This window comes from Atractosteus spatula, chromosome 10, assembly GCF_055471065.1.
Source record: "Atractosteus spatula isolate fAtrSpa1 chromosome 10, fAtrSpa1.hap1, whole genome shotgun sequence".
NCBI classification, from domain to species: Eukaryota; Metazoa; Chordata; class Actinopteri; order Semionotiformes; family Lepisosteidae; genus Atractosteus; species Atractosteus spatula.
The window spans coordinates 27,453,843-27,472,797 of NC_142715.1; the positions used below are offsets into that span (position 1 = coordinate 27,453,843).

The 18,955-nt window shown below is 53.0% G+C and overlaps 27 non-coding genes and 4 pseudogenes across 27 annotated transcripts; all 31 read right to left on the minus strand.

The window, feature by feature from the left end:
- Positions 1 to 196: 196 nt before the first annotated feature.
- Positions 197 to 315, minus strand: LOC148827031 (5S ribosomal RNA). The gene has a single exon (XR_016092209.1). It is a non-coding gene; the product is annotated as a 5S ribosomal RNA (ribosomal RNA).
- A 537-nt stretch (positions 316 to 852) lies between these two features.
- On the minus strand, positions 853 to 971 carry LOC148827032 (5S ribosomal RNA). Its single transcript, XR_016092210.1, has one exon. It is a non-coding gene; the product is annotated as a 5S ribosomal RNA (ribosomal RNA).
- A 537-nt stretch (positions 972 to 1,508) lies between these two features.
- LOC148827033 (5S ribosomal RNA) lies at positions 1,509 to 1,627 on the minus strand. The gene has a single exon (XR_016092211.1). It is a non-coding gene; the product is annotated as a 5S ribosomal RNA (ribosomal RNA).
- Positions 1,628 to 2,083: 456 nt separating this feature from the next.
- On the minus strand, positions 2,084 to 2,202 carry LOC148827034 (5S ribosomal RNA). Its single transcript, XR_016092214.1, has one exon. It is a non-coding gene; the product is annotated as a 5S ribosomal RNA (ribosomal RNA).
- Positions 2,203 to 2,658: 456 nt separating this feature from the next.
- On the minus strand, positions 2,659 to 2,777 carry LOC148827035 (5S ribosomal RNA). Its single transcript, XR_016092215.1, has one exon. It is a non-coding gene; the product is annotated as a 5S ribosomal RNA (ribosomal RNA).
- A 456-nt stretch (positions 2,778 to 3,233) lies between these two features.
- Positions 3,234 to 3,352, minus strand: LOC148827036 (5S ribosomal RNA). Its single transcript, XR_016092216.1, has one exon. It is a non-coding gene; the product is annotated as a 5S ribosomal RNA (ribosomal RNA).
- Positions 3,353 to 3,889: 537 nt separating this feature from the next.
- LOC148827037 (5S ribosomal RNA) lies at positions 3,890 to 4,008 on the minus strand. The gene has a single exon (XR_016092217.1). It is a non-coding gene; the product is annotated as a 5S ribosomal RNA (ribosomal RNA).
- Positions 4,009 to 4,545: 537 nt separating this feature from the next.
- Positions 4,546 to 4,664, minus strand: LOC148827038 (5S ribosomal RNA). Its single transcript, XR_016092218.1, has one exon. It is a non-coding gene; the product is annotated as a 5S ribosomal RNA (ribosomal RNA).
- Positions 4,665 to 5,120: 456 nt separating this feature from the next.
- Positions 5,121 to 5,239, minus strand: LOC148827039 (5S ribosomal RNA). The gene has a single exon (XR_016092219.1). It is a non-coding gene; the product is annotated as a 5S ribosomal RNA (ribosomal RNA).
- A 457-nt stretch (positions 5,240 to 5,696) lies between these two features.
- Positions 5,697 to 5,815, minus strand: LOC148827040 (5S ribosomal RNA). Its single transcript, XR_016092220.1, has one exon. It is a non-coding gene; the product is annotated as a 5S ribosomal RNA (ribosomal RNA).
- A 537-nt stretch (positions 5,816 to 6,352) lies between these two features.
- On the minus strand, positions 6,353 to 6,471 carry LOC148827041 (5S ribosomal RNA). Its single transcript, XR_016092221.1, has one exon. It is a non-coding gene; the product is annotated as a 5S ribosomal RNA (ribosomal RNA).
- A 457-nt stretch (positions 6,472 to 6,928) lies between these two features.
- Positions 6,929 to 7,047, minus strand: LOC148827042 (5S ribosomal RNA). The gene has a single exon (XR_016093336.1). It is a non-coding gene; the product is annotated as a 5S ribosomal RNA (ribosomal RNA).
- Positions 7,048 to 7,503: 456 nt separating this feature from the next.
- LOC148827043 (5S ribosomal RNA) lies at positions 7,504 to 7,622 on the minus strand. The gene has a single exon (XR_016092222.1). It is a non-coding gene; the product is annotated as a 5S ribosomal RNA (ribosomal RNA).
- Positions 7,623 to 8,159: 537 nt separating this feature from the next.
- Positions 8,160 to 8,278, minus strand: LOC148827044 (5S ribosomal RNA). Its single transcript, XR_016092224.1, has one exon. It is a non-coding gene; the product is annotated as a 5S ribosomal RNA (ribosomal RNA).
- A 455-nt stretch (positions 8,279 to 8,733) lies between these two features.
- Positions 8,734 to 8,852, minus strand: LOC148827045 (5S ribosomal RNA). The gene has a single exon (XR_016092226.1). It is a non-coding gene; the product is annotated as a 5S ribosomal RNA (ribosomal RNA).
- Positions 8,853 to 9,308: 456 nt separating this feature from the next.
- Positions 9,309 to 9,427, minus strand: LOC148827046 (5S ribosomal RNA; annotated as a pseudogene).
- Positions 9,428 to 9,963: 536 nt separating this feature from the next.
- On the minus strand, positions 9,964 to 10,082 carry LOC148827047 (5S ribosomal RNA; annotated as a pseudogene).
- A 456-nt stretch (positions 10,083 to 10,538) lies between these two features.
- Positions 10,539 to 10,657, minus strand: LOC148827048 (5S ribosomal RNA). The gene has a single exon (XR_016092227.1). It is a non-coding gene; the product is annotated as a 5S ribosomal RNA (ribosomal RNA).
- A 456-nt stretch (positions 10,658 to 11,113) lies between these two features.
- LOC148827049 (5S ribosomal RNA) lies at positions 11,114 to 11,232 on the minus strand. Its single transcript, XR_016092228.1, has one exon. It is a non-coding gene; the product is annotated as a 5S ribosomal RNA (ribosomal RNA).
- A 537-nt stretch (positions 11,233 to 11,769) lies between these two features.
- LOC148827050 (5S ribosomal RNA) lies at positions 11,770 to 11,888 on the minus strand. The gene has a single exon (XR_016092229.1). It is a non-coding gene; the product is annotated as a 5S ribosomal RNA (ribosomal RNA).
- Positions 11,889 to 12,425: 537 nt separating this feature from the next.
- LOC148827051 (5S ribosomal RNA) lies at positions 12,426 to 12,544 on the minus strand. Its single transcript, XR_016092230.1, has one exon. It is a non-coding gene; the product is annotated as a 5S ribosomal RNA (ribosomal RNA).
- A 456-nt stretch (positions 12,545 to 13,000) lies between these two features.
- Positions 13,001 to 13,119, minus strand: LOC148827052 (5S ribosomal RNA). The gene has a single exon (XR_016092935.1). It is a non-coding gene; the product is annotated as a 5S ribosomal RNA (ribosomal RNA).
- Positions 13,120 to 13,656: 537 nt separating this feature from the next.
- LOC148827053 (5S ribosomal RNA) lies at positions 13,657 to 13,775 on the minus strand. The gene has a single exon (XR_016092231.1). It is a non-coding gene; the product is annotated as a 5S ribosomal RNA (ribosomal RNA).
- A 537-nt stretch (positions 13,776 to 14,312) lies between these two features.
- On the minus strand, positions 14,313 to 14,431 carry LOC148827054 (5S ribosomal RNA; annotated as a pseudogene).
- A 537-nt stretch (positions 14,432 to 14,968) lies between these two features.
- LOC148827055 (5S ribosomal RNA) lies at positions 14,969 to 15,087 on the minus strand. Its single transcript, XR_016092232.1, has one exon. It is a non-coding gene; the product is annotated as a 5S ribosomal RNA (ribosomal RNA).
- A 456-nt stretch (positions 15,088 to 15,543) lies between these two features.
- Positions 15,544 to 15,662, minus strand: LOC148827056 (5S ribosomal RNA; annotated as a pseudogene).
- Positions 15,663 to 16,199: 537 nt separating this feature from the next.
- Positions 16,200 to 16,318, minus strand: LOC148827057 (5S ribosomal RNA). The gene has a single exon (XR_016092233.1). It is a non-coding gene; the product is annotated as a 5S ribosomal RNA (ribosomal RNA).
- Positions 16,319 to 16,774: 456 nt separating this feature from the next.
- On the minus strand, positions 16,775 to 16,893 carry LOC148827058 (5S ribosomal RNA). The gene has a single exon (XR_016092235.1). It is a non-coding gene; the product is annotated as a 5S ribosomal RNA (ribosomal RNA).
- A 537-nt stretch (positions 16,894 to 17,430) lies between these two features.
- On the minus strand, positions 17,431 to 17,549 carry LOC148827059 (5S ribosomal RNA). The gene has a single exon (XR_016092236.1). It is a non-coding gene; the product is annotated as a 5S ribosomal RNA (ribosomal RNA).
- A 456-nt stretch (positions 17,550 to 18,005) lies between these two features.
- Positions 18,006 to 18,124, minus strand: LOC148827060 (5S ribosomal RNA). Its single transcript, XR_016092237.1, has one exon. It is a non-coding gene; the product is annotated as a 5S ribosomal RNA (ribosomal RNA).
- A 537-nt stretch (positions 18,125 to 18,661) lies between these two features.
- Positions 18,662 to 18,780, minus strand: LOC148827061 (5S ribosomal RNA). Its single transcript, XR_016092238.1, has one exon. It is a non-coding gene; the product is annotated as a 5S ribosomal RNA (ribosomal RNA).
- Positions 18,781 to 18,955: the final 175 nt, after the last annotated feature.

Consider the following 18,955-nt stretch of genomic DNA (forward strand, 5'->3'; position numbering starts at 1 on the left):
AGCTGGCGATAAACCTTTCCTCGATCCTTTGCGGACTTGTAAAACTGTTCATGATCAGAATAAAAAACGCTCACGCTAATACACAAGCACCCGTGTCTCGCCAAAGCTGACAAATAAACAGACGGACAAGCCGCACTGCACGTGTGAACAGGGGAATGAGCGAGCGAGCGGGGATAGGGCGCCTCCTGCGCTTAAAAGCTTACAGCACCTGGTATTCCCAGGCGGTCTCCCATCCAAGTACTAACCAGGCCCATCCCTGTTTAGCTTCCGAGATCAGACGAGATCAGGCGTGCTCAAGGGGGTGTGGCCGTAAGCGAGAGCAAGGCTCGCTGGCACCCTTCTTATAGAGAGGACAGCTCCGTCACCTCTTTTACGACGCTGCTTTTTTTCCCTTGCGTTTTTCTCTTCTTCCCACGTTCTCTCTCTTCACTGCCTTCGTCCCCGCTCTATTTCACTTCAGCCTTTCACTCTTGCTTCCTTCCAATGAGGACGGAGCTGCGGGAGAAAGGGCGCTATAGAGGATCGCTGTGGAGAGCTGCTGCTGTGCTTTGACATCTGAGCTCTGTGGAAAACGATCTCAATACAATTCTGAAAAACGCGACTCCCCGAACGCCAGCCGAACAAGTCTCCACAGCCGAAGCGCTGTGTCTCTTTTCAGCTGGCGATAAACCTTTCCTCGATCCTTTGCGGACTTGTAAAACTGTTCATGATCAGAATAAAAAACGCTCACGCTAATACACAAGCACCCGTGTCTCGCCAAAGCTGACAAATAAACAGACGGACAAGCCGCACTGCACGTGTGAACAGGGGAATGAGCGAGCGAGCGGGGATAGGGCGCCTCCTGCGCTTAAAAGCTTACAGCACCTGGTATTCCCAGGCGGTCTCCCATCCAAGTACTAACCAGGCCCATCCCTGTTTAGCTTCCGAGATCAGACGAGATCAGGCGTGCTCAAGGGGGTGTGGCCGTAAGCGAGAGCAAGGCTCGCTGGCACCCTTCTTATAGAGAGGACAGCTCCGTCACCTCTTTTACGACGCTGCTTTTTTTCCCTTGCGTTTTTCTCTTCTTCCCACGTTCTCTCTCTTCACTGCCTTCGTCCCCGCTCTATTTCACTTCAGCCTTTCACTCTTGCTTCCTTCCAATGAGGACGGAGCTGCGGGAGAAAGGGCGCTATAGAGGATCGCTGTGGAGAGCTGCTGCTGTGCTTTGACATCTGAGCTCTGTGGAAAACGATCTCAATACAATTCTGAAAAACGCGACTCCCCGAACGCCAGCCGAACAAGTCTCCACAGCCGAAGCGCTGTGTCTCTTTTCAGCTGGCGATAAACCTTTCCTCGATCCTTTGCGGACTTGTAAAACTGTTCATGATCAGAATAAAAAACGCTCACGCTAATACACAAGCACCCGTGTCTCGCCAAAGCTGACAAATAAACAGACGGACAAGCCGCACTGCACGTGTGAACAGGGGAATGAGCGAGCGAGCGGGGATAGGGCGCCTCCTGCGCTTAAAAGCTTACAGCACCTGGTATTCCCAGGCGGTCTCCCATCCAAGTACTAACCAGGCCCATCCCTGTTTAGCTTCCGAGATCAGACGAGATCAGGCGTGCTCAAGGGGGTGTGGCCGTAAGCGAGAGCAAGGCTCGCTGGCACCCTTCTTATAGAGAGGACAGCTCCGTCACCTCTTTTACGACGCTGCTTTTTTCTTGCTTCCTTCCAATGAGGACGGAGCTGCGGGAGAAAGGGCGCTATAGAGGATCGCTGTGGAGAGCTGCTGCTGTGCTTTGACATCTGAGCTCTGTGGAAAACGATCTCAATACAATTCTGAAAAACGCGACTCCCCGAACGCCAGCCGAACAAGTCTCCACAGCCGAAGCGCTGTGTCTCTTTTCAGCTGGCGATAAACCTTTCCTCGATCCTTTGCGGACTTGTAAAACTGTTCATGATCAGAATAAAAAACGCTCACGCTAATACACAAGCACCCGTGTCTCGCCAAAGCTGACAAATAAACAGACGGACAAGCCGCACTGCACGTGTGAACAGGGGAATGAGCGAGCGAGCGGGGATAGGGCGCCTCCTGCGCTTAAAAGCTTACAGCACCTGGTATTCCCAGGCGGTCTCCCATCCAAGTACTAACCAGGCCCATCCCTGTTTAGCTTCCGAGATCAGACGAGATCAGGCGTGCTCAAGGGGGTGTGGCCGTAAGCGAGAGCAAGGCTCGCTGGCACCCTTCTTATAGAGAGGACAGCTCCGTCACCTCTTTTACGACGCTGCTTTTTTCTTGCTTCCTTCCAATGAGGACGGAGCTGCGGGAGAAAGGGCGCTATAGAGGATCGCTGTGGAGAGCTGCTGCTGTGCTTTGACATCTGAGCTCTGTGGAAAACGATCTCAATACAATTCTGAAAAACGCGACTCCCCGAACGCCAGCCGAACAAGTCTCCACAGCCGAAGCGCTGTGTCTCTTTTCAGCTGGCGATAAACCTTTCCTCGATCCTTTGCGGACTTGTAAAACTGTTCATGATCAGAATAAAAAACGCTCACGCTAATACACAAGCACCCGTGTCTCGCCAAAGCTGACAAATAAACAGACGGACAAGCCGCACTGCACGTGTGAACAGGGGAATGAGCGAGCGAGCGGGGATAGGGCGCCTCCTGCGCTTAAAAGCTTACAGCACCTGGTATTCCCAGGCGGTCTCCCATCCAAGTACTAACCAGGCCCATCCCTGTTTAGCTTCCGAGATCAGACGAGATCAGGCGTGCTCAAGGGGGTGTGGCCGTAAGCGAGAGCAAGGCTCGCTGGCACCCTTCTTATAGAGAGGACAGCTCCGTCACCTCTTTTACGACGCTGCTTTTTTCTTGCTTCCTTCCAATGAGGACGGAGCTGCGGGAGAAAGGGCGCTATAGAGGATCGCTGTGGAGAGCTGCTGCTGTGCTTTGACATCTGAGCTCTGTGGAAAACGATCTCAATACAATTCTGAAAAACGCGACTCCCCGAACGCCAGCCGAACAAGTCTCCACAGCCGAAGCGCTGTGTCTCTTTTCAGCTGGCGATAAACCTTTCCTCGATCCTTTGCGGACTTGTAAAACTGTTCATGATCAGAATAAAAAACGCTCACGCTAATACACAAGCACCCGTGTCTCGCCAAAGCTGACAAATAAACAGACGGACAAGCCGCACTGCACGTGTGAACAGGGGAATGAGCGAGCGAGCGGGGATAGGGCGCCTCCTGCGCTTAAAAGCTTACAGCACCTGGTATTCCCAGGCGGTCTCCCATCCAAGTACTAACCAGGCCCATCCCTGTTTAGCTTCCGAGATCAGACGAGATCAGGCGTGCTCAAGGGGGTGTGGCCGTAAGCGAGAGCAAGGCTCGCTGGCACCCTTCTTATAGAGAGGACAGCTCCGTCACCTCTTTTACGACGCTGCTTTTTTTCCCTTGCGTTTTTCTCTTCTTCCCACGTTCTCTCTCTTCACTGCCTTCGTCCCCGCTCTATTTCACTTCAGCCTTTCACTCTTGCTTCCTTCCAATGAGGACGGAGCTGCGGGAGAAAGGGCGCTATAGAGGATCGCTGTGGAGAGCTGCTGCTGTGCTTTGACATCTGAGCTCTGTGGAAAACGATCTCAATACAATTCTGAAAAACGCGACTCCCCGAACGCCAGCCGAACAAGTCTCCACAGCCGAAGCGCTGTGTCTCTTTTCAGCTGGCGATAAACCTTTCCTCGATCCTTTGCGGACTTGTAAAACTGTTCATGATCAGAATAAAAAACGCTCACGCTAATACACAAGCACCCGTGTCTCGCCAAAGCTGACAAATAAACAGACGGACAAGCCGCACTGCACGTGTGAACAGGGGAATGAGCGAGCGAGCGGGGATAGGGCGCCTCCTGCGCTTAAAAGCTTACAGCACCTGGTATTCCCAGGCGGTCTCCCATCCAAGTACTAACCAGGCCCATCCCTGTTTAGCTTCCGAGATCAGACGAGATCAGGCGTGCTCAAGGGGGTGTGGCCGTAAGCGAGAGCAAGGCTCGCTGGCACCCTTCTTATAGAGAGGACAGCTCCGTCACCTCTTTTACGACGCTGCTTTTTTTCCCTTGCGTTTTTCTCTTCTTCCCACGTTCTCTCTCTTCACTGCCTTCGTCCCCGCTCTATTTCACTTCAGCCTTTCACTCTTGCTTCCTTCCAATGAGGACGGAGCTGCGGGAGAAAGGGCGCTATAGAGGATCGCTGTGGAGAGCTGCTGCTGTGCTTTGACATCTGAGCTCTGTGGAAAACGATCTCAATACAATTCTGAAAAACGCGACTCCCCGAACGCCAGCCGAACAAGTCTCCACAGCCGAAGCGCTGTGTCTCTTTTCAGCTGGCGATAAACCTTTCCTCGATCCTTTGCGGACTTGTAAAACTGTTCATGATCAGAATAAAAAACGCTCACGCTAATACACAAGCACCCGTGTCTCGCCAAAGCTGACAAATAAACAGACGGACAAGCCGCACTGCACGTGTGAACAGGGGAATGAGCGAGCGAGCGGGGATAGGGCGCCTCCTGCGCTTAAAAGCTTACAGCACCTGGTATTCCCAGGCGGTCTCCCATCCAAGTACTAACCAGGCCCATCCCTGTTTAGCTTCCGAGATCAGACGAGATCAGGCGTGCTCAAGGGGGTGTGGCCGTAAGCGAGAGCAAGGCTCGCTGGCACCCTTCTTATAGAGAGGACAGCTCCGTCACCTCTTTTACGACGCTGCTTTTTTCTTGCTTCCTTCCAATGAGGACGGAGCTGCGGGAGAAAGGGCGCTATAGAGGATCGCTGTGGAGAGCTGCTGCTGTGCTTTGACATCTGAGCTCTGTGGAAAACGATCTCAATACAATTCTGAAAAACGCGACTCCCCGAACGCCAGCCGAACAAGTCTCCACAGCCGAAGCGCTGTGTCTCTTTTCAGCTGGCGATAAACCTTTCCTCGATCCTTTGCGGACTTGTAAAACTGTTCATGATCAGAATAAAAAACGCTCACGCTAATACACAAGCACCCGTGTCTCGCCAAAGCTGACAAATAAACAGACGGACAAGCCGCACTGCACGTGTGAACAGGGGAATGAGCGAGCGAGCGGGGATAGGGCGCCTCCTGCGCTTAAAAGCTTACAGCACCTGGTATTCCCAGGCGGTCTCCCATCCAAGTACTAACCAGGCCCATCCCTGTTTAGCTTCCGAGATCAGACGAGATCAGGCGTGCTCAAGGGGGTGTGGCCGTAAGCGAGAGCAAGGCTCGCTGGCACCCTTCTTATAGAGAGGACAGCTCCGTCACCTCTTTTACGACGCTGCTTTTTTCTTGCTTCCTTCCAATGAGGACGGAGCTGCGGGAGAAAGGGCGCTATAGAGGATCGCTGTGGAGAGCTGCTGCTGTGCTTTGACATCTGAGCTCTGTGGAAAACGATCTCAATACAATTCTGAAAAACGCGACTCCCCGAACGCCAGCCGAACAAGTCTCCACAGCCGAAGCGCTGTGTCCTCTTTTCAGCTGGCGATAAACCTTTCCTCGATCCTTTGCGGACTTGTAAAACTGTTCATGATCAGAATAAAAAACGCTCACGCTAATACACAAGCACCCGTGTCTCGCCAAAGCTGACAAATAAACAGACGGACAAGCCGCACTGCACGTGTGAACAGGGGAATGAGCGAGCGAGCGGGGATAGGGCGCCTCCTGCGCTTAAAAGCTTACAGCACCTGGTATTCCCAGGCGGTCTCCCATCCAAGTACTAACCAGGCCCATCCCTGTTTAGCTTCCGAGATCAGACGAGATCAGGCGTGCTCAAGGGGGTGTGGCCGTAAGCGAGAGCAAGGCTCGCTGGCACCCTTCTTATAGAGAGGACAGCTCCGTCACCTCTTTTACGACGCTGCTTTTTTTCCCTTGCGTTTTTCTCTTCTTCCCACGTTCTCTCTCTTCACTGCCTTCGTCCCCGCTCTATTTCACTTCAGCCTTTCACTCTTGCTTCCTTCCAATGAGGACGGAGCTGCGGGAGAAAGGGCGCTATAGAGGATCGCTGTGGAGAGCTGCTGCTGTGCTTTGACATCTGAGCTCTGTGGAAAACGATCTCAATACAATTCTGAAAAACGCGACTCCCCGAACGCCAGCCGAACAAGTCTCCACAGCCGAAGCGCTGTGTCTCTTTTCAGCTGGCGATAAACCTTTCCTCGATCCTTTGCGGACTTGTAAAACTGTTCATGATCAGAATAAAAAACGCTCACGCTAATACACAAGCACCCGTGTCTCGCCAAAGCTGACAAATAAACAGACGGACAAGCCGCACTGCACGTGTGAACAGGGGAATGAGCGAGCGAGCGGGGATAGGGCGCCTCCTGCGCTTAAAAGCTTACAGCACCTGGTATTCCCAGGCGGTCTCCCATCCAAGTACTAACCAGGCCCATCCCTGTTTAGCTTCCGAGATCAGACGAGATCAGGCGTGCTCAAGGGGGTGTGGCCGTAAGCGAGAGCAAGGCTCGCTGGCACCCTTCTTATAGAGAGGACAGCTCCGTCACCTCTTTTACGACGCTGCTTTTTTCTTGCTTCCTTCCAATGAGGACGGAGCTGCGGGAGAAAGGGCGCTATAGAGGATCGCTGTGGAGAGCTGCTGCTGTGCTTTGACATCTGAGCTCTGTGGAAAACGATCTCAATACAATTCTGAAAAACGCGACTCCCCGAACGCCAGCCGAACAAGTCTCCACAGCCGAAGCGCTGTGTCTCTTTTCAGCTGGCGATAAACCTTTCCTCGATCCTTTGCGGACTTGTAAAACTGTTCATGATCAGAATAAAAAACGCTCACGCTAATACACAAGCACCCGTGTCTCGCCAAAGCTGACAAATAAACAGACGGACAAGCCGCACTGCACGTGTGAACAGGGGAATGAGCGAGCGAGCGGGGATAGGGCGCCTCCTGCGCTTAAAAGGCTTACAGCACCTGGTATTCCCAGGCGGTCTCCCATCCAAGTACTAACCAGGCCCATCCCTGTTTAGCTTCCGAGATCAGACGAGATCAGGCGTGCTCAAGGGGGTGTGGCCGTAAGCGAGAGCAAGGCTCGCTGGCACCCTTCTTATAGAGAGGACAGCTCCGTCACCTCTTTTACGACGCTGCTTTTTTCTTGCTTCCTTCCAATGAGGACGGAGCTGCGGGAGAAAGGGCGCTATAGAGGATCGCTGTGGAGAGCTGCTGCTGTGCTTTGACATCTGAGCTCTGTGGAAAACGATCTCAATACAATTCTGAAAAACGCGACTCCCCGAACGCCAGTCGAACAAGTCTCCACAGCCGAAGCGCTGTGTCTCTTTTCAGCTGGCGATAAACCTTTCCTCGATCCTTTGCGGACTTGTAAAACTGTTCATGATCAGAATAAAAAACGCTCACGCTAATACACAAGCACCCGTGTCTCGCCAAAGCTGACAAATAAACAGACGGACAAGCCGCACTGCACGTGTGAACAGGGGAATGAGCGAGCGAGCGGGGATAGGGCGCCTCCTGCGCTTAAAAGCTTACAGCACCTGGTATTCCCAGGCGGTCTCCCATCCAAGTACTAACCAGGCCCATCCCTGTTTAGCTTCCGAGATCAGACGAGATCAGGCGTGCTCAAGGGGGTGTGGCCGTAAGCGAGAGCAAGGCTCGCTGGCACCCTTCTTATAGAGAGGACAGCTCCGTCACCTCTTTTACGACGCTGCTTTTTTTCCTTGCGTTTTTCTCTTCTTCCCCACGTTCTCTCTCTTCACTGCCTTCGTCCCCGCTCTATTTCACTTCAGCCTTTCACTCTTGCTTCCTTCCAATGAGGACGGAGCTGCGGGAGAAAGGGCGCTATAGAGGATCGCTGTGGAGAGCTGCTGCTGTGCTTTGACATCTGAGCTCTGTGGAAAACGATCTCAATACAATTCTGAAAAACGCGACTCCCCGAACGCCAGCCGAACAAGTCTCCACAGCCGAAGCGCTGTGTCTCTTTTCAGCTGGCGATAAACCTTTCCTCGATCCTTTGCGGACTTGTAAAACTGTTCATGATCAGAATAAAAAACGCTCACGCTAATACACAAGCACCCGTGTCTCGCCAAAGCTGACAAATAAACAGACGGACAAGCCGCACTGCACGTGTGAACAGGGGAATGAGCGAGCGAGCGGGGATAGGGCGCCTCCTGCGCTTAAAAGCTTACAGCACCTGGTATTCCCAGGCGGTCTCCCATCCAAGTACTAACCAGGCCCATCCCTGTTTAGCTTCCGAGATCAGACGAGATCAGGCGTGCTCAAGGGGGTGTGGCCGTAAGCGAGAGCAAGGCTCGCTGGCACCCTTCTTATAGAGAGGACAGCTCCGTCACCTCTTTTACGACGCTGCTTTTTTCTTGCTTCCTTCCAATGAGGACGGAGCTGCGGGAGAAAGGGCGCTATAGAGGATCGCTGTGGAGAGCTGCTGCTGTGCTTTGACATCTGAGCTCTGTGGAAAACGATCTCAATACAATTCTGAAAAACGCGACTCCCCGAACGCCAGCCGAACAAGTCTCCACAGCCGAAGCGCTGTGTCTCTTTTCAGCTGGCGATAAACCTTTCCTCGATCCTTTGCGGACTTGTAAAACTGTTCATGATCAGAATAAAAAACGCTCACGCTAATACACAAGCACCCGTGTCTCGCCAAAGCTGACAAATAAACAGACGGACAAGCCGCACTGCACGTGTGAACAGGGGAATGAGCGAGCGAGCGGGATAGGGCGCCTCCTGCGCTTAAAAGCTTACAGCACCTGGTATTCCCAGGCGGTCTCCCATCCAAGTACTAACCAGGCCCATCCCTGTTTAGCTTCCGAGATCAGACGAGATCAGGCGTGCTCAAGGGGGTGTGGCCGTAAGCGAGAGCAAGGCTCGCTGGCACCCTTCTTATAGAGAGGACAGCTCCGTCACCTCTTTTACGACGCTGCTTTTTTCTTGCTTCCTTCCAATGAGGACGGAGCTGCGGGAGAAAGGGCGCTATAGAGGATCGCTGTGGAGAGCTGCTGCTGTGCTTTGACATCTGAGCTCTGTGGAAAACGATCTCAATACAATTCTGAAAAACGCGACTCCCCGAACGCCAGCCGAACAAGTCTCCACAGCCGAAGCGCTGTGTCTCTTTTCAGCTGGCGATAAACCTTTCCTCGATCCTTTGCGGACTTGTAAAACTGTTCATGATCAGAATAAAAAACGCTCACGCTAATACACAAGCACCCGTGTCTCGCCAAAGCTGACAAATAAACAGACGGACAAGCCGCACTGCACGTGTGAACAGGGGAATGAGCGAGCGAGCGGGGATAGGGCGCCTCCTGCGCTTAAAAGCTTACAGCACCTGGTATTCCCAGGCGGTCTCCCATCCAAGTACTAACCAGGCCCATCCCTGTTTAGCTTCCGAGATCAGACGAGATCAGGCGTGCTCAAGGGGGTGTGGCCGGAAGCGAGAGCAAGGCTCGCTGGCACCCTTCTTATAGAGAGGACAGCTCCGTCACCTCTTTTACGACGCTGTTTTTTTCCCTTGCGTTTTTCTCTTCTTCCCACGTTCTCTCTCTTCACTGCCTTCGTCCCCGCTCTATTTCACTTCAGCCTTTCACTCTTGCTTCCTTCCAATGAGGACGGAGCTGCGGGAGAAAGGGCGCTATAGAGGATCGCTGTGGAGAGCTGCTGCTGTGCTTTGACATCTGAGCTCTGTGGAAAACGATCTCAATACAATTCTGAAAAACGCGACTCCCCGAACGCCAGCCGAACAAGTCTCCACAGCCGAAGCGCTGTGTCTCTTTTCAGCTGGCGATAAACCTTTCCTCGATCCTTTGCGGACTTGTAAAACTGTTCATGATCAGAATAAAAAACGCTCACGCTAATACACAAGCACCCGTGTCTCGCCAAAGCTGACAAATAAACAGACGGACAAGCCGCACTGCACGTGTGAACAGGGGAATGAGCGAGCGAGCGGGGATAGGGCGCCTCCTGCGCTTAAAAGCTTACAGCACCTGGTATTCCCAGGCGGTCTCCCATCCAAGTACTAACCAGGCCCATCCCTGTTTAGCTTCCGAGATCAGACAAGATCAGGCGTGCTCAAGGGGGTGTGGCCGTAAGCGAGAGCAAGGCTCGCTGGCACCCTTCTTATAGAGAGGACAGCTCCGTCACCTCTTTTACGACGCTGCTTTTTTCTTGCTTCCTTCCAATGAGGACGGAGCTGCGGGAGAAAGGGCGCTATAGAGGATCGCTGTGGAGAGCTGCTGCTGTGCTTTGACATCTGAGCTCTGTGGAAAACGATCTCAATACAATTCTGAAAAACGCGACTCCCCGAACGCCAGCCGAACAAGTCTCCACAGCCGAAGCGCTGTGTCTCTTTTCAGCTGGCGATAAACCTTTCCTCGATCCTTTGCGGACTTGTAAAACTGTTCATGATCAGAATAAAAAACGCTCACGCTAATACACAAGCACCCGTGTCTCGCCAAAGCTGACAAATAAACAGACGGACAAGCCGCACTGCACGTGTGAACAGGGGAATGAGCGAGCGAGCGGGGATAGGGCGCCTCCTGCGCTTAAAAGCTTACAGCACCTGGTATTCCCAGGCGGTCTCCCATCCAAGTACTAACCAGGCCCATCCCTGTTTAGCTTCCGAGATCAGACGAGATCAGGCGTGCTCAAGGGGGTGTGGCCGTAAGCGAGAGCAAGGCTCGCTGGCACCCTTCTTATAGAGAGGACAGCTCCGTCACCTCTTTTACGACGCTGCTTTTTTCTTGCTTCCTTCCAATGAGGACGGAGCTGCGGGAGAAAGGGCGCTATAGAGGATCGCTGTGGAGAGCTGCTGCTGTGCTTTGACATCTGAGCTCTGTGGAAAACGATCTCAATACAATTCTGAAAAACGCGACTCCCCGAACGCCAGCCGAACAAGTCTCCACAGCCGAAGCGCTGTGTCTCTTTTCAGCTGGCGATAAACCTTTCCTCGATCCTTTGCGGACTTGTAAAACTGTTCATGATCAGAATAAAAAACGCTCACGCTAATACACAAGCACCCGTGTCTCGCCAAAGCTGACAAATAAACAGACGGACAAGCCGCACTGCACGTGTGAACAGGGGAATGAGCGAGCGAGCGGGGATAGGGCGCCTCCTGCGCTTAAAAGCTTACAGCACCTGGTATTCCCAGGCGGTCTCCCATCCAAGTACTAACCAGGCCCATCCCTGTTTAGCTTCCGAGATCAGACGAGATCAGGCGTGCTCAAGGGGGTGTGGCCGTAAGCGAGAGCAAGGCTCGCTGGCACCCTTCTTATAGAGAGGACAGCTCCGTCACCTCTTTTACGACGCTGCTTTTTTTCCCTTGCGTTTTTCTCTTCTTCCCACGTTCTCTCTCTTCACTGCCTTCGTCCCCGCTCTATTTCACTTCAGCCTTTCACTCTTGCTTCCTTCCAATGAGGACGGAGCTGCGGGAGAAAGGGCGCTATAGAGGATCGCTGTGGAGAGCTGCTGCTGTGCTTTGACATCTGAGCTCTGTGGAAAACGATCTCAATACAATTCTGAAAAACGCGACTCCCCGAACGCCAGCCGAACAAGTCTCCACAGCCGAAGCGCTGTGTCTCTTTTCAGCTGGCGATAAACCTTTCCTCGATCCTTTGCGGACTTGTAAAACTGTTCATGATCAGAATAAAAAACGCTCACGCTAATACACAAGCACCCGTGTCTCGCCAAAGCTGACAAATAAACAGACGGACAAGCCGCACTGCACGTGTGAACAGGGGAATGAGCGAGCGAGCGGGGATAGGGCGCCTCCTGCGCTTAAAAGCTTACAGCACCTGGTATTCCCAGGCGGTCTCCCATCCAAGTACTAACCAGGCCCATCCCTGTTTAGCTTCCGAGATCAGACGAGATCAGGCGTGCTCAAGGGGGTGTGGCCGTAAGCGAGAGCAAGGCTCGCTGGCACCCTTCTTATAGAGAGGACAGCTCCGTCACCTCTTTTACGACGCTGCTTTTTTTCCCTTGCGTTTTTCTCTTCTTCCCACGTTCTCTCTCTTCACTGCCTTCGTCCCCGCTCTATTTCACTTCAGCCTTTCACTCTTGCTTCCTTCCAATGAGGACGGAGCTGCGGGAGAAAGGGCGCTATAGAGGATCGCTGTGGAGAGCTGCTGCTGTGCTTTGACATCTGAGCTCTGTGGAAAACGATCTCAATACAATTCTGAAAAACGCGACTCCCCGAACGCCAGCCGAACAAGTCTCCACAGCCGAAGCGCTGTGTCTCTTTTCAGCTGGCGATAAACCTTTCCTCGATCCTTTGCGGACTTGTAAAACTGTTCATGATCAGAATAAAAAACGCTCACGCTAATACACAAGCACCCGTGTCTCGCCAAAGCTGACAAATAAACAGACGGACAAGCCGCACTGCACGTGTGAACAGGGGAATGAGCGAGCGAGCGGGGATAGGGCGCCTCCTGCGCTTAAAAGCTTACAGCACCTGGTATTCCCAGGCGGTCTCCCATCCAAGTACTAACCAGGCCCATCCCTGTTTAGCTTCCGAGATCAGACGAGATCAGGCGTGCTCAAGGGGGTGTGGCCGTAAGCGAGAGCAAGGCTCGCTGGCACCCTTCTTATAGAGAGGACAGCTCCGTCACCTCTTTTACGACGCTGCTTTTTTCTTGCTTCCTTCCAATGAGGACGGAGCTGCGGGAGAAAGGGCGCTATAGAGGATCGCTGTGGAGAGCTGCTGCTGTGCTTTGACATCTGAGCTCTGTGGAAAACGATCTCAATACAATTCTGAAAAACGCGACTCCCCGAACGCCAGCCGAACAAGTCTCCACAGCCGAAGCGCTGTGTCTCTTTTCAGCTGGCGATAAACCTTTCCTCGATCCTTTGCGGACTTGTAAAACTGTTCATGATCAGAATAAAAAACGCTCACGCTAATACACAAGCACCCGTGTCTCGCCAAAGCTGACAAATAAACAGACGGACAAGCCGCACTGCACGTGTGAACAGGGGAATGAGCGAGCGAGCGGGGATAGGGCGCCTCCTGCGCTTAAAAGCTTACAGCACCTGGTATTCCCAGGCGGTCTCCCATCCAAGTACTAACCAGGCCCATCCCTGTTTAGCTTCCGAGATCAGACGAGATCAGGCGTGCTCAAGGGGGTGTGGCCGCAAGCGAGAGCAAGGCTCGCTGGCACCCTTCTTATAGAGAGGACAGCTCCGTCACCTCTTTTACGACGCTGCTTTTTTTCCCTTGCGTTTTTCTCTTCTTCCCACGTTCTCTCTCTTCACTGCCTTCGTCCCCGCTCTATTTCACTTCAGCCTTTCACTCTTGCTTCCTTCCAATGAGGACGGAGCTGCGGGAGAAAGGGCGCTATAGAGGATCGCTGTGGAGAGCTGCTGCTGTGCTTTGACATCTGAGCTCTGTGGAAAACGATCTCAATACAATTCTGAAAAACGCGACTCCCCGAACGCCAGCCGAACAAGTCTCCACAGCCGAAGCGCTGTGTCTCTTTTCAGCTGGCGATAAACCTTTCCTCGATCCTTTGCGGACTTGTAAAACTGTTCATGATCAGAATAAAAAACGCTCACGCTAATACACAAGCACCCGTGTCTCGCCAAAGCTGACAAATAAACAGACGGACAAGCCGCACTGCACGTGTGAACAGGGGAATGAGCGAGCGAGCGGGGATAGGGCGCCTCCTGCGCTTAAAAGCTTACAGCACCTGGTATTCCCAGGCGGTCTCCCATCCAAGTACTAACCAGGCCCATCCCTGTTTAGCTTCCGAGATCAGACGAGATCAGGCGTGCTCAAGGGGGTGTGGCCGTAAGCGAGAGCAAGGCTCGCTGGCACCCTTCTTATAGAGAGGACAGCTCCGTCACCTCTTTTACGACGCTGCTTTTTTTCCCTTGCGTTTTTCTCTTCTTCCCACGTTCTCTCTCTTCACTGCCTTCGTCCCCGCTCTATTTCACTTCAGCCTTTCACTCTTGCTTCCTTCCAATGAGGACGGAGCTGCGGGAGAAAGGGCGCTATAGAGGATCGCTGTGGAGAGCTGCTGCTGTGCTTTGACATCTGAGCTCTGTGGAAAACGATCTCAATACGATTCTGAAAAACGCGACTCCCCGAACGCCAGCCGAACAAGTCTCCACAGCCGAAGCGCTGTGTCTCTTTTCAGCTGGCGATAAACCTTTCCTCGATCCTTTGCGGACTTGTAAAACTGTTCATGATCAGAATAAAAAACGCTCACGCTAATACACAAGCACCCGTGTCTCGCCAAAGCTGACAAATAAACAGACGGACAAGCCGCACTGCACGTGTGAACAGGGGAATGAGCGAGCGAGCGGGGATAGGGCGCCTCCTGCGCTTAAAAGCTTACAGCACCTGGTATTCCCAGGCGGTCTCCCATCCAAGTACTAACCAGGCCCATCCCTGTTTAGCTTCCGAGATCAGACGAGATCAGGCGTGCTCAAGGGGGTGCGGCCGTAAGCGAGAGCAAGGCTCGCTGGCACCCTTCTTATAGAGAGGACAGCTCCGTCACCTCTTTTACGACGCTGCTTTTTTTCCCTTGCGTTTTTCTCTTCTTCCCACGTTCTCTCTCTTCACTGCCTTCGTCCCCGCTCTATTTCACTTCAGCCTTTCACTCTTGCTTCCTTCCAATGAGGACGGAGCTGCGGGAGAAAGGGCGCTATAGAGGTTCGCTGTGGAGAGCTGCTGCTGTGCTTTGACATCTGAGCTCTGTGGAAAACGATCTCAATACAATTCTGAAAAACGCGACTCCCCGAACGCCAGCCGAACAAGTCTCCACAGCCGAAGCGCTGTGTCTCTTTTCAGCTGGCGATAAACCTTTCCTCGATCCTTTGCGGACTTGTAAAACTGTTCATGATCAGAATAAAAAACGCTCACGCTAATACACAAGCACCCGTGTCTCGCCAAAGCTGACAAATAAACAGACGGACAAGCCGCACTGCACGTGTGAACAGGGGAATGAGCGAGCGAGCGGGGATAGGGCGCCTCCTGCGCTTAAAAGCTTACAGCACCTGGTATTCCCAGGCGGTCTCCCATCCAAGTACTAACCAGGCCCATCCCTGTTTAGCTTCCGAGATCAGACGAGATCAGGCGTGCTCAAGGGGGTGTGGCCGTAAGCGAGAGCAAGGCTCGCTGGCACCCTTCTTATAGAGAGGACAGCTCCGTCACCTCTTTTACGACGCTGCTTTTTTCTTGCTTCCTTCCAATGAGGACGGAGCTGCGGGAGAAAGGGCGCTATAGAGGATCGCTGTGGAGAGCTGCTGCTGTGCTTTGACATCTGAGCTCTGTGGAAAACGATCTCAATACAATTCTGAAAAACGCGACTCCCCGAACGCCAGCCGAACAAGTCTCCACAGCCGAAGCGCTGTGTCTCTTTTCAGCTGGCGATAAACCTTTCCTCGATCCTTTGCGGACTTGTAAAACTGTTCATGATCAGAATAAAAAACGCTCACGCTAATACACAAGCACCCGTGTCTCGCCAAAGCTGACAAATAAACAGACGGACAAGCCGCACTGCACGTGTGAACAGGGGAATGAGCGAGCGAGCGGGGATAGGGCGCCTCCTGCGCTTAAAAGCTTACAGCACCTGGTATTCCCAGGCGGTCTCCCATCCAAGTACTAACCAGGCCCATCCCTGTTTAGCTTCCGAGATCAGACGAGATCAGGCGTGCTCAAGGGGGTGCGGCCGTAAGCGAGAGCAAGGCTCGCTGGCACCCTTCTTATAGAGAGGACAGCTCCGTCACCTCTTTTACGACGCTGCTTTTTTTCCCTTGCGTTTTTCTCTTCTTCCCACGTTCTCTCTCTTCACTGCCTTCGTCCCCGCTCTATTTCACTTCAGCCTTTCACTCTTGCTTCCTTCCAATGAGGACGGAGCTGCGGGAGAAAGGGCGCTATAGAGGTTCGCTGTGGAGAGCTGCTGCTGTGCTTTGACATCTGAGCTCTGTGGAAAACGATCTCAATACAATTCTGAAAAACGCGACTCCCCGAACGCCAGCCGAACAAGTCTCCACAGCCGAAGCGCTGTGTCTCTTTTCAGCTGGCGATAAACCTTTCCTCGATCCTTTGCGGACTTGTAAAACTGTTCATGATCAGAATAAAAAACGCTCACGCTAATACACAAGCACCCGTGTCTCGCCAAAGCTGACAAATAAACAGACGGACAAGCCGCACTGCACGTGTGAACAGGGGAATGAGCGAGCGAGCGGGGATAGGGCGCCTCCTGCGCTTAAAAGCTTACAGCACCTGGTATTCCCAGGCGGTCTCCCATCCAAGTACTAACCAGGCCCATCCCTGTTTAGCTTCCGAGATCAGACGAGATCAGGCGTGCTCAAGGGGGTGTGGCCGTAAGCGAGAGCAAGGCTCGCTGGCACCCTTCTTATAGAGAGGACAGCTCCGTCACCTCTTTTACGACGCTGCTTTTTTCTTGCTTCCTTCCAATGAGGACGGAGCTGCGGGAGAAAGGGCGCTATAGAGGATCGCTGTGGAGAGCTGCTGCTGTGCTTTGACATCTGAGCTCTGTGGAAAACGATCTCAATACAATTCTGAAAAACGCGACTCCCCGAACGCCAGCCGAACAAGTCTCCACAGCCGAAGCGCTGTGTCTCTTTTCAGCTGGCGATAAACCTTTCCTCGATCCTTTGCGGACTTGTAAAACTGTTCATGATCAGAATAAAAAACGCTCACGCTAATACACAAGCACCCGTGTCTCGCCAAAGCTGACAAATAAACAGACGGACAAGCCGCACTGCACGTGTGAACAGGGGAATGAGCGAGCGAGCGGGGATAGGGCGCCTCCTGCGCTTAAAAGCTTACAGCACCTGGTATTCCCAGGCGGTCTCCCATCCAAGTACTAACCAGGCCCATCCCTGTTTAGCTTCCGAGATCAGACGAGATCAGGCGTGCTCAAGGGGGTGTGGCCGTAAGCGAGAGCAAGGCTCGCTGGCACCCTTCTTATAGAGAGGACAGCTCCGTCACCTCTTTTACGACGCTGCTTTTTTTCCCTTGCGTTTTTCTCTTCTTCCCACGTTCTCTCTCTTCACTGCCTTCGTCCCCGCTCTATTTCACTTCAGCCTTTCACTCTTGCTTCCTTCCAATGAGGACGGAGCTGCGGGAGAAAGGGCGCTATAGAGGATCGCTGTGGAGAGCTGCTGCTGTGCTTTGACATCTGAGCTCTGTGGAAAACGATCTCAATACAATTCTGAAAAACGCGACTCCCCGAACGCCAGCCGAACAAGTCTCCACAGCCGAAGCGCTGTGTCTCTTTTCAGCTGGCGATAAACCTTTCCTCGATCCTTTGCGGACTTGTAAAACTGTTCATGATCAGAATAAAAAACGCTCACGCTAATACACAAGCACCCGTGTCTCGCCAAAGCTGACAAATAAACAGACGGACAAGCCGCACTGCACGTGTGAACAGGGGAATGAGCGAGCGAGCGGGGATAGGGCGCCTCCTGCGCTTAAAAGCTTACAGCACCTGGTATTCCCAGGCGGTCTCCCATCCAAGTACTAACCAGGCCCATCCCTGTTTAGCTTCCGAGATCAGACGAGATCAGGCGTGCTCAAGGGGGTGTGGCCGTAAGCGAGAGCAAGGCTCGCTGGCACCCTTCTTATAGAGAGGACAGCTCCGTCACCTCTTTTACGACGCTGCTTTTTTCTTGCTTCCTTCCAATGAGGACGGAGCTGCGGGAGAAAGGGCGCTATAGAGGATCGCTGTGGAGAGCTGCTGCTGTGCTTTGACATCTGAGCTCTGTGGAAAACGATCTCAATACAATTATGAAAAACGCGACTCCCCGAACGCCAGCCGAACAAGTCTCCACAGCCGAAGCGCTGTGTCTCTTTTCAGCTGGCGATAAACCTTTCCTCGATCCTTTGCGGACTTGTAAAACTGTTCATGATCAGAATAAAAAACGCTCACGCTAATACACAAGCACCCGTGTCTCGCCAAAGCTGACAAATAAACAGACGGACAAGCCGCACTGCACGTGTGAACAGGGGAATGAGCGAGCGAGCGGGGATAGGGCGCCTCCTGCGCTTAAAAGCTTACAGCACCTGGTATTCCCAGGCGGTCTCCCATCCAAGTACTAACCAGGCCCATCCCTGTTTAGCTTCCGAGATCAGACGAGATCAGGCGTGCTCAAGGGGGTGTGGCCGTAAGCGAGAGCAAGGCTCGCTGGCACCCTTCTTATAGAGAGGACAGCTCCGTCACCTCTTTTACGACGCTGCTTTTTTTCCCTTGCGTTTTTCTCTTCTTCCCACGTTCTCTCTCTTCACTGCCTTCGTCCCCGCTCTATTTCACTTCAGCCTTTCACTCTTGCTTCCTTCCAATGAGGACGGAGCTGCGGGAGAAAGGGCGCTATAGAGGATCGCTGTGGAGAGCTGCTGCTGTGCTTTGACATCTGAGCTCTGTGGAAAACGATCTCAATACAATTCTGAAAAACGCGACTCCCCGAACGCCAGCCGAACAAGTCTCCACAGCCGAAGCGCTGTGTCTCTTTTCAGCTGGCGATAAACCTTTCCTCGATCCTTTGCGGACTTGTAAAACTGTTCATGATCAGAATAAAAAACGCTCACGCTAATACACAAGCACCCGTGTCTCGCCAAAGCTGACAAATAAACAGACGGACAAGCCGCACTGCACGTGTGAACAGGGGAATGAGCGAGCGAGCGGGGATAGGGCGCCTCCTGCGCTTAAAAGCTTACAGCACCTGGTATTCCCAGGCGGTCTCCCATCCAAGTACTAACCAGGCCCATCCCTGTTTAGCTTCCGAGATCAGACGAGATCAGGCGTGCTCAAGGGGGTGTGGCCGTAAGCGAGAGCAAGGCTCGCTGGCACCCTTCTTATAGAGAGGACAGCTCCGTCACCTCTTTTACGACGCTGCTTTTTTCTTGCTTCCTTCCAATGAGGACGGAGCTGCGGGAGAAAGGGCGCTATAGAGGATCGCTGTGGAGAGCTGCTGCTGTGCTTTGACATCTGAGCTCTGTGGAAA